Source organism: Pinus tabuliformis, chromosome 8, assembly GCF_031772625.1.
Source record: "Pinus tabuliformis cultivar Carrire ecotype Pingquan chromosome 8, CPIR1, whole genome shotgun sequence".
In the NCBI taxonomy this organism is placed as follows: domain Eukaryota; kingdom Viridiplantae; phylum Streptophyta; class Pinopsida; order Pinales; family Pinaceae; genus Pinus; species Pinus tabuliformis.
This window is the reverse complement of record NC_142294.1, coordinates 1,278,487,498-1,278,497,809: the sequence shown is the minus strand read 5'-3', so window position 1 is coordinate 1,278,497,809 and position 10,312 is coordinate 1,278,487,498. Positions and strand designations below refer to the sequence as shown.

At 36.8% G+C, this 10,312-nt stretch overlaps 1 pseudogene; it reads left to right on the top strand.

Annotated features, from left to right (window-relative positions):
* The first annotated feature begins 3,405 nt into the window (after positions 1–3,405).
* LOC149240066 (UDP-glycosyltransferase 86A1 pseudogene) lies at positions 3,406–4,971 on the top strand (annotated as a pseudogene).
* The last annotated feature ends 5,341 nt before the right edge of the window (positions 4,972–10,312 follow it).

The following is a 10,312-nucleotide window of genomic DNA, read 5'->3' as shown; positions in this document are numbered from 1 at the left end:
GGTGGAAAGCTTATTTTGGTCTTGAAAATAATTGTAAAACAACAAGCCTTGTAATGTGGGATAAAAAGAAGTTCCTCTTTGAAACTTTAGTCACTCCTGTTATCTTATATGGCTGTGAGGTTTGGGGTTGCAGCATATCCAGAGAATCATGGAGAAAGAATGAGCAAATCCAGAAGCGTTTTATAACTTATAACCTGAAAATTAAAAGTAATACACCCTATCCTATTCTCCTTATAGAAACAAGTATTCCGTTATTGAGAGCCTAGCTATGATTAGGTTTCTGTTGTACAAGCACAAACTCAATAACATAGACGATCATAGACTTCCTAAGCTAGCTTTAAATTCCAGCCAAAACCACCTAAGGCTCAATCGAGGGTGGCATAAAGACACAAGGGCCTGGTTAAACTATTGGGAGATCAACAAGAATGATGCATTGCAAAACATAAATAACATTAAAGATATTGTTACTTCTATGTTCAAAGAAAAAATGTGGTGTGAGAAAGATTTAGCGGCTAAAATAAAATTATGCTATTATAAGAAGGTCATCAACCCCACCCTAAAAGATCAAAAGTATCTCTTTATTTTAACTAGCTCAAAGAAGAAAATTAATATAGCAAAGATTAGAACGAATTCTCATGAGCTCCATAGTGAAACAGGTCATTGGGCGGTTCCTAAAATGCCATGGATGGAAAGGATCTGCCATATATGTGAGAATAGGAACATCGAGGATGAAAACCACTTCCTCTTATAGTGCCATGCTTACAACCACATTAGATCTCAGTTTCACAATCTTTGTTACAATACTGACCTTCCTAGCCTTTTACAATGTCAAAATTATAGTGAGCTCGGGAGGCTTCTCTCCAAGCTTTTTGAGCATAGGAATAAAATCTCAAATCAAAATAATTAATTTGTTTCTTTAGGTCTGATAGACCAATGTTTAGTCTTAGCAGACATTAACCACCACCATCATCATCATCATCATAAAAAATGGAAAGTGTACAAAAATTGTCTATGTTTCCATTTTATTCTCTCCATGTTACATGGTACCATAGAACAAAAAATTGTTTTGTAAATAATAAAGTTTCATACACTATAAGGGTTATAACTTCAAATTCAAAAGTATTTTGCTCTGCAAATAAAGAAATTTGGTACACAGGCTTGTCTAAAAAATAAAAGAGTCTCATGCACCAAGTTATGTTTTTTTTTTGTTTTCTTTTTTTTAGTTAAGACTAACCTAAGTACCCACGGGGGATTTGAACCAGCGACCTATCGCAAGGAGTGCCTTAAGAGCGCACCCATTCGCCGTCAATCCAAAGCCCCATGGGCTCATACACCAAGTTATGTTGAGCTTAATAGTAACTTCAAATTAGATTATTATTATATATCATTATATACATATGTATAAAAAAAAAAACTAAAACTAAAACAAAACAAAAACAAAAACACTTTAACATGAAATTTTTTAACATATATCATATCATAAAAGCTTAATATTAATTTTTTTATCACTCTTAACTTATATTATAATTAACATAATAATTGTGTTATATATACATAAAATGTATTTAATAAAAACAATAGTAACATAAATCATATTATAAAAAGTTATTAAATTTTTTTTTTTCCATTTTTATCTTTTAAGAAATCTAAAAGAATTGGTACTTTGATAATACTTAGGTGAGGTTCAAATTTAGATTGAGACATCTATGGCTCCTAAACTATATTAATTATATGATATAATCATAGTTTTATATAAACTAATATTTAAAATGTTTTTAAAATAAACTATATTATAAGATTTTATTTATTTAATTTTTTCCAAGATCTAAAAAAACTGGTATTTTGAAATATGATAATTTCTGATATCTAAAAATGCATCTATTAGAGAATCTTATTTTTTAAACCTTATAATGAATCAATATATAGATTATAAGAAGTAAACTAATTAATTTATGCTTTTCAAAATTCAATAATTAAATTAAGTAACAAAAAATACTAGCTATACAGACCTGTTCAATATCCTATTACTAACCAACTACACTTCCATCTCCTACATTTATAAGCCATAAAAAGACTTAAAGGCCTCAGTAACACAATATCATCTCTCTTCTAGATTCCTATCTCACTATAGCTCTTGACGTGGCTTATTGGATGGTCATTGGCAGGGATGAGGGGCTCAAGGCGTAAGGTGGTATCGGTAATTCCTCGTCAAGGGTCTTCGCTCATTGTTCATAAACCCGCGGTAGCCCTCCTCAAGGGAAAAAAGTATTTCAGTACCCAATCTATATTTTTAAATAATGAGTATAGTTTGATACCATGTTTCACTACGAAAACAAATATCTATGTACCTAAGGAAAGTAAAAAAATATGAAATATGGTTTATGAAGAGAGAACAAGTTCAAATCTGTAAACATTAGGCCGACTTTGAACCTGTCCATGCTGGCCGACAGGCCACGTGCACCCTCGTGAGCATATGCAATAGCTGTTTGTGAGTGGCCGTTGATGTTACCGTACAGTCCAGGTGGATCGCGATACAAGTTTTCTTTAAAGGGTAGCATGACGGCTCGCTGACTTGACAACATCTACGACGTCCTTTCTATTCCCGACGGAAATGAAATTTCACATACTAGTTGGCAAAACCGAATATGGCGTAGTACCATTTCCAACATTTTCCTTAGATCACTACAGCGGAGCTCCGTATTCGCTTGTATCATAAACAGCCCACCCTGATGACTTGTATAGCAGGATTTACAGTGCCAACTTACGCGAGCTATCGAGCTTCTGATCTGATCGACTGAATCTCAGTTTGAATTACCAAAGCCAACTATTTTATCAGCTTTATATAAAGTCTAAAGATCTTGATGTTTGCTGTTAATGTGATATGATATATTTTGCCCTACGTATTACTGGTAATAATCATCACGGCCAGACCTGATTTTGAGTACATAGAAAAAGTTGAGATGCAGCGTATTTAAGGTAATTTTAAGCCGGAATGAGAAACTTCATTGAAGCTAAGTCATGTTATGAGTGGGCAAGCTAGGGAGATCAACAAATCTGCATAGATTAATTTTTGATTTCGTGGCACGTATAAATGTTCGGATGCAGAGTATTTACGCTGATTCGCAATGGATAATGGGAAATAATAAGTATATAATATCAGTGAGTAGTGTCACTCGGATAATTGATATCTTTCTGCTTGGACTGTGGTGATCTATGATATTCATTCACGTGTCCCTGCTTGTCTTATTCCATCGCTTTCCCTATATTGAAAGCTTGCATTCCTACTAACTATATCATGTCTTTCTGAAATGTTATCGTACGAGCTTTCCTCTTCTTCTCGATGCGATCGAATTTGGATCTCATATATATATATATATATATCATAAAACAAATTAGGTCTCGGATATGGCGATGGCGATAATGTGCATATTTAGGCCTATAAGGCTTCCTATGTATCAATTTTTTCGTCAACATTTTTATCCTGCTCAGTTTGATGTGAGACACTTTCAACTGTTGATTTGAAGTGTCACTGCTTTTTCCAGCATGGAAAGATATTTTTACTGCTTTTTCCCATTCTTTTATGTTATTCTTGAAGATATTTTTACCGCTTTTTCGGTTTCTTTGGTTTGCCAATTGTTGTCGCTGTTCTTCTTTCCTGACTTTTGACAACCACGATTCTTCTTCCTGACTTTTGGCGAGCACTAATTAGTATTAAATTATATACCTCATACACCCATTAAAATTACGTGTCACGAACTCTTTAGACTTAATCCCCAAACCCCCAAAGCCGCGGTTTGAAGCTCTGTAAAGAGCTTTTCGAAATTTGACTTCCATTCTCTGCTTGCTCTAATGTGTTCCGCTCGCTGGTGTGGTTTATTCTGGGCACAGTTTTGCATTTATGTTGAGCTCACTATATTCCGCCGAGACCCATCTGACTTAACAGAATTTTGTTGTTGTTCGAGGGGTTCTACATTGGCCCCTCAACCTATGTCACCTTCCATCTTCTCCTACGATAGAAATCTCAGCTCCATCTGCAGGCCATTACCCGACAGGTGCTTATTTTCCTTCAAATTGTCATAAACACATGTGTTTTTGTTCTCTAGATAAGAGTTGTTAAATATTTTTTTTTCTCTATTTCTTTCTACAAATGGTAACTGAATTCATGTTTTTGGACTGCAGGGGTATTGTTTCACCTACACGCGGGTTCTGGCAGTCAGAAGGCTCAGGATTTCACCAAAAGTTTTGGCTGTTCGGCTCTCGGGTTGATTCCAACTCAATATATCGATTCTTACCAATAGTTTCTTCCTTAAACTGGTATGGATACCCATAATTCTAATTGGGTTCGCTCTTCGCTGGATACCCTGAAATTCTCTAATGGGTTCTACTCGATGTTGTGGTTTGTTTTGTGTGTAGTTTGTTCTTGGAAATTCTTTTGACGATCTCGAAAGAAAGGAAGTGAATTTGAACCCTCCGGTATTGCATGTTGGTCCGTTGCTTCCCTCTGGTTTTTTGAACGGTGAACATTCCAAGGACATGAGAGTTGGAACGAGCATTTGGATAGAATGTGACTGTTCCGAGTGGCTGGATGCAAAGCCTAATCGTTCGGTTCTATACGTTTCCTTTGGGAGTATGGTTCATGTGACTAAAGCTCAACGGGAGGAAATAGTGATGGTTTTGAAGGACAACGGGCAGTTGTTCCTTCGGGCTCTTCGTCCAGACATAGTCTCTTCAACAGTCTCAGACAGCTTACCCCATGGTTTTCTGGATGAGATAAAAGGGCAGGGGCTCGTTGTTCCATGGTGCAATCAGCTGCAAGTGTTATCCCATCCGTCCGTTGCAGGATTCGTTACTCATTGCAGATGGAACTCAATGCCTGAAAGCATAGCTGGTGGAGTTCCCATGGTAGGGCTTCGATTTTGGGCGGATCAATTCACCAACAGCAAGCTCATGGTCGATGAATGGAAAATTTGATACAGATTGAATGGTGGGAACGGACTGATACTAAAGAAATAGATATCCAAAACTATCAGAAAATTGTTCAGTGACGAGGGGACGGAGGTAAAGAAAAATGTCGAGGCTCTAAGAGACAATGCGAGGACTCCGGTGCGAAGAGGAGGATCTTCGGATATAAACATTAAGAGCTTCCTAGAAGGTTTGAAGGGGAACCATGTCGGTAAATAATTGCATGATGGTGAACCTTCTCACACATGTTTATCACTCGTATGATGCATGATGTTTGAGCTGAGTTTATAAATGTTTTAGTTGAATTTATACAAAATTATTTGTATAAATTGGAAGTTATTTAAATTCGGAAGGGAAAAAAATTGAAATTGAGCGCTATTTGATCCTGTCTTTATATCTAAAATGTGTGGTTTCAAAACAATAAAACGACTTTAATTTAATTTCGTGGTATTCTAATATGTGCTTCGTTCCCTTTCTATTTAAGTAGAGGATGATTTAATCGATTACGCTGAATTTTACCAGTGAATCATTATAACTATTTTCGTTTATCATAAGCGTAAAGTTTTATATAATTTTTGTTTTTTATTTTTTTTAATAATGATGGCGGTTATTCACATCATTAAAATAAATAAATAAATGAATATTTATTTATTTTACAATTTTAGTTTTGTATTTACAAAATTTAATAGAAGTGTTTTAAAGAAGTATATTTTGTTATGAGTTAAAAAGTTAAATAAAGAGGTTAAGAGAAAATGTTATCCCAAAAACCTTGTGGGTCCCTTTAACAGTTTGATTTAGCAACCATTACTCCTCCATCGAGGTTTAGCCAAAAAGGACATCAAAAAATATATGGAAATTGTTTAATTATGTAGCCATTGACAATTACTTGCATTGATGCTTGGTGGGAATTCTAACCAAACAATGTTCATATATAGAATTCTAAGACATATGGATCGCCATAGAACATAAGAGAACTAAACATAGCAGATACGAAAGTGAGTGACCAAGTGACATAATAGACTATTAGTCTAATATTATGACTTGAAAATGAGCATTGGAGTTGCCTTGGTTTCGAGTTGACGGTGCAAAGCCACTAAATAGAGAAAGTGAAGTCTTCGTTTGCGAAACTTCCTAGGCTCGGGAGTCCACCTGAAGATGTTTCCAATGATTTCAATATCAAAGAAATATGGTCTGCCACCAAATTCCCTTGTTCCCTGTTGAAGGATATTGTTCCTCACTTTAGGTGGAATAGATTCAAAATGGTAAGTGACAGAGTTCTAGCCAAATAAACACCGACATCAAGAAGTGGATGCTCTTGTCACACCACCCCGACAACTACCTTGACGCAGCCTTAGAGCCATGAAAGGACTTATAATAACCAAAGATGACCAAACTAGTGTATGACTAGACATAAAGTGTGTTACCCACAATGGAACATGTGGTTTATAATAATGGCGAGGTGAAAATATAAGTAGATAGGGATTGAAATTTGAGTGAATAGGCCATGTTAGAAAGGCGTCGTCAACCACTGAAAGGATGATTGGCCTTAGATATTGTTGTAGGTATTCTTCTTGTAGACACTGGTGTTTCTGGTGGGGAAGGCATATAGAGATGTGCAAAATATTGTTAGGAAGATTAGGCACGTGATTTTTTCAGAACCAAATGGAGAATGTGCCTCAGTACTAGACACTACATAGTTCATGCTTTTGAAATTTTACTTAGAGAAAAGAAAAGATGGATTTGGTATTGCATATGAATGAGATGTATTCTTTGTATATGCTTGGCCATCTATAGAGGTTTCTTGATTTTGGGTAATTAACTTACTCTAAAATGAAATAAGACATTCAATGTGTTCTTTGTAATATAGATATAAACAAAACATCTAAAGAAAAGTAATTGCACAATGATCCAATCCAAGAAAACAAGGTTTTCGAGAAACCAATTAACTCTTCTAGAAAAATTCAACAATTCCAATTTAATAATCTTATCGGCCTCTCTTTGTACCTTTTGGGACAATTGCTAGTAATATACTTAGCATTCTTGCTTGTCAACTTAATGCGTCTTGTTCAATGAGTAATCACACGCTTTTGTGGGAGGAAATCCCTTATCTTAGAGAGTGAAAAGGATGGGCAACTTTTTCCCCAACATAATTTTGTTCTTCAAACCATCCTTTAGGGGGTTTTGTGAGAGAAAACTTGTTTTAAAAGTGACGTTGAAAACGGGTGCCAACTTCCCCACAAGTATAATTTTTTTCTTCGCATTATCCTTCACGAGATCAACAAATATTAAGTTGGTCATTTTGCTGGAAAATTATAGACTCGGAACGAAGGTGGGATGCTTTTTCTTGATTCGTCAATTAGATGGAATCCTTTTCAATAAAATATTGTTTGGTTTTAACCTTCACGAGATCAACAAATATTAAGTTGGTCATTTTGCTGGAAAATTATAGACTCGGAACGAAGGTGGGATGCTTTTTCTTGATTCGTTATTTAGATGGAATCCTTTTCAATAAAATATTGTTTGGTTTTAACTTGTGACCGGGTCACTTATAGAAAATGCCTTTGTATTTATCCATGTAATTTCAAGTTTAAAATTATAAAGTATATCTAATTTATTAGACATTTACAACGTAAAAAAATAAATTAAATACATTAACATTTTCATTCTTTAAAATTAAATACGTTTATATTATTAATAATAATAAATAAAACAAGGATATCAACTAAAATGCCCCCTAACATTTAAATGTAAAAATTAAATTTATTCTTCTCAAGTAACGAATAACCATAATCTCAAAGTCTATCTAATTAAACGAAACATCACATATCAACTATCAAAATAACAATTGCGAGATTGCATATTTAAACTATCAAAATAACAACACCAAACTTCAATTATGTTAGCCAAATTTGATAATTTCATAAATATTTTTAATTATAATAAATTTTAAATCAAAAAATAAATAAATTCACTTTTAGAAATTATTATAAAAGATTGGTTCATATAAAAATGATGAAAAACCGAGTTTTGGAAATAAAATAACAAATCCAAAATATTTACTCCGCATGGAAACACACTAAAGTCCACATCTTTTCATTGAATTTTCTTCCACTTCATTTGACACGTTAGCTTTTGAAGTAATAAAAGATTTTTTTTTATGTTTATATATATATATATATAATTTTAATTATATAATTTTTATGTAAATAAAAATAAAAATATAAAAATGAAATAAGTGTTAAAAAGAATGGGAAAAATGGTTTATTTATTTAGAATGAAATGTTGCTATCTCCGCATCTTCCAAATATTTATTTTATTGTAATTAAACAAATGGTTACTATTTTTAAATTATAAACTATTTTTGAATTTAGTTATTGAAAGATGAATTTTGCAGTTATTAGTAAATATTGTTTTTATTGGTTAATTAGTTATGAGAGATAGTTATCTATCCCAAAACTAAATTCTGGAGTATTTTTACTCAAGAGATCAAGAGGATATGGGTATCTGAGATCAGGAGCAGGAACAAAGAGAGAAAATTGTGTGGTCACACAATTTGTGAGAGCTACGTTATAGCTGGAAACACAAGGTCTCTGCAGAGAGAAGGAATTCCTGGAATCAGGAATAGCAGGGGGGAGATTTATTGGAACAGTGATCTCACCGCAGGGAGGAAAACTAAAGTGTAGGTATTTTAGCAGTACTAACTCTGGAATAGAGTATTCAGATAAATAAAAATCTTCTTGTGATAGAAGTAGAAGTTATTCTCTCAGTTTGTTAAATAAGTTAACTATGACAGACATAAAATTGATTATTATGTTAATAAGATGGGAATGTTGGAGAATAACTTCATAACCAAGGCGAGGAAGGAAAATGACACGTCGCGATCGCATGGGCCTCGGGTAACCTAGCTGCAGGAGCCGCAGGAAAACGGGAGACCGCCGGATCGGATAGCATAGATCAGGGAACAGGGTTTCGGTTTCCGGCTGCAGACAGTGACAGAGGTATCTACGGTTGACCGGTATGGAGGGCCTCGAAGCTACGGAGCTGGTAGACTACTCCGCGGACCCACTAGAAGGGATCGCCATCTTCGGAAACCCTAACGATACTCCCGCACCAGCTGTTGGAAACCCCGCCGCACAGGACATCCTTCCTGTGGTTTCTCTGTCGTTTCCGCCCACATCCCCTGCTCTGGATGCACCGCCCCTTTCACCAGGTACCGCCATCCTCCTTTCACAATTTTCACCTGACGCTTTAACCTTCGATTTGCCATCTCCTCCTCGAACCGCACCTCCCTCCGCCCCGGTTGAGATTAGGGCAGCAGCAGAATCCACCATCTCACCGTCTGATCACCAGGCAGCGCCAGAAAACACCATACCCCCTGTTGAATCTAGGGCTGCAGCGGATAAACCCTCGATCGACGCAGGGATCAGACCCTCGGGTAGCTTCTGCACGCCGGCCCTCAATGCCCAGCCCGCTAAGCCCTCCCCGGGGGTCGGGGTCACAAACCCTCTCATAGATCATCCGACCGCTCCGCGCTCGCAGAAGAGATCCAAGTGCATCAGAGCAACTGTCAAAGACGTTACAGTATCATTCGGCGACCCCACAAACTTCGAGGAGACCATGGCACTGGCTCGAACAATTTTGGTTGGACATGTGCGGGGGCGTACCTTCACGGCGGAGCGATTAAAAATGTGGGTGAAAGAAATTTGGGGTGCGCTATTCTCTGAATTACCGGAAGTACAAGAACTCCCAAGGGGATGGTTCTCACTCCACTTCTCAAAAGAGGATCACACGAATACTGTACTGGCACAGTACTGGCACATAGAAATGGCACCGGTGCTATTGAAAAGGTGGAGCCCTCTATTTGATCCGGAGCGCGAACAGATTGGAGCAGGCCCTCTTTGGGTGAGGTTACCGGGGTTGCCTCTGCAATACTGGTCTGAGGAAGCATTCGTCAAGATTGGGAATGCGTTAGGAACGTATTTGGACCACGACCGATCCTACAAGGAGACCAACAAAAGAATACTGGCGAGAATCCTGGTCCATCTGGATACCAGGGAGGGATTACTAGAAAAGATGACATTAAGATGGGGAAATTTCAGCAGAATGCAGATACTGGATTACGAGGGCGTTCCCTTCAGGTGCAACCGATGTCACCAAGTCGGTCATTTGTTCATGGATTGCCCATTGAACAACAATCAGGATGGATCTCCAAAGCCGGCACCTGCTATCTCCAGCGGAGCTCCCCCTTCCATTCCTCGTTCGCCACAAAGCAGCGCGGGACCCCATGGTGAACCTGCAAAATTGGACAAGCGAAAGATTGCCCCGCCTTCGCCCCCGCTGACCAGGGCTC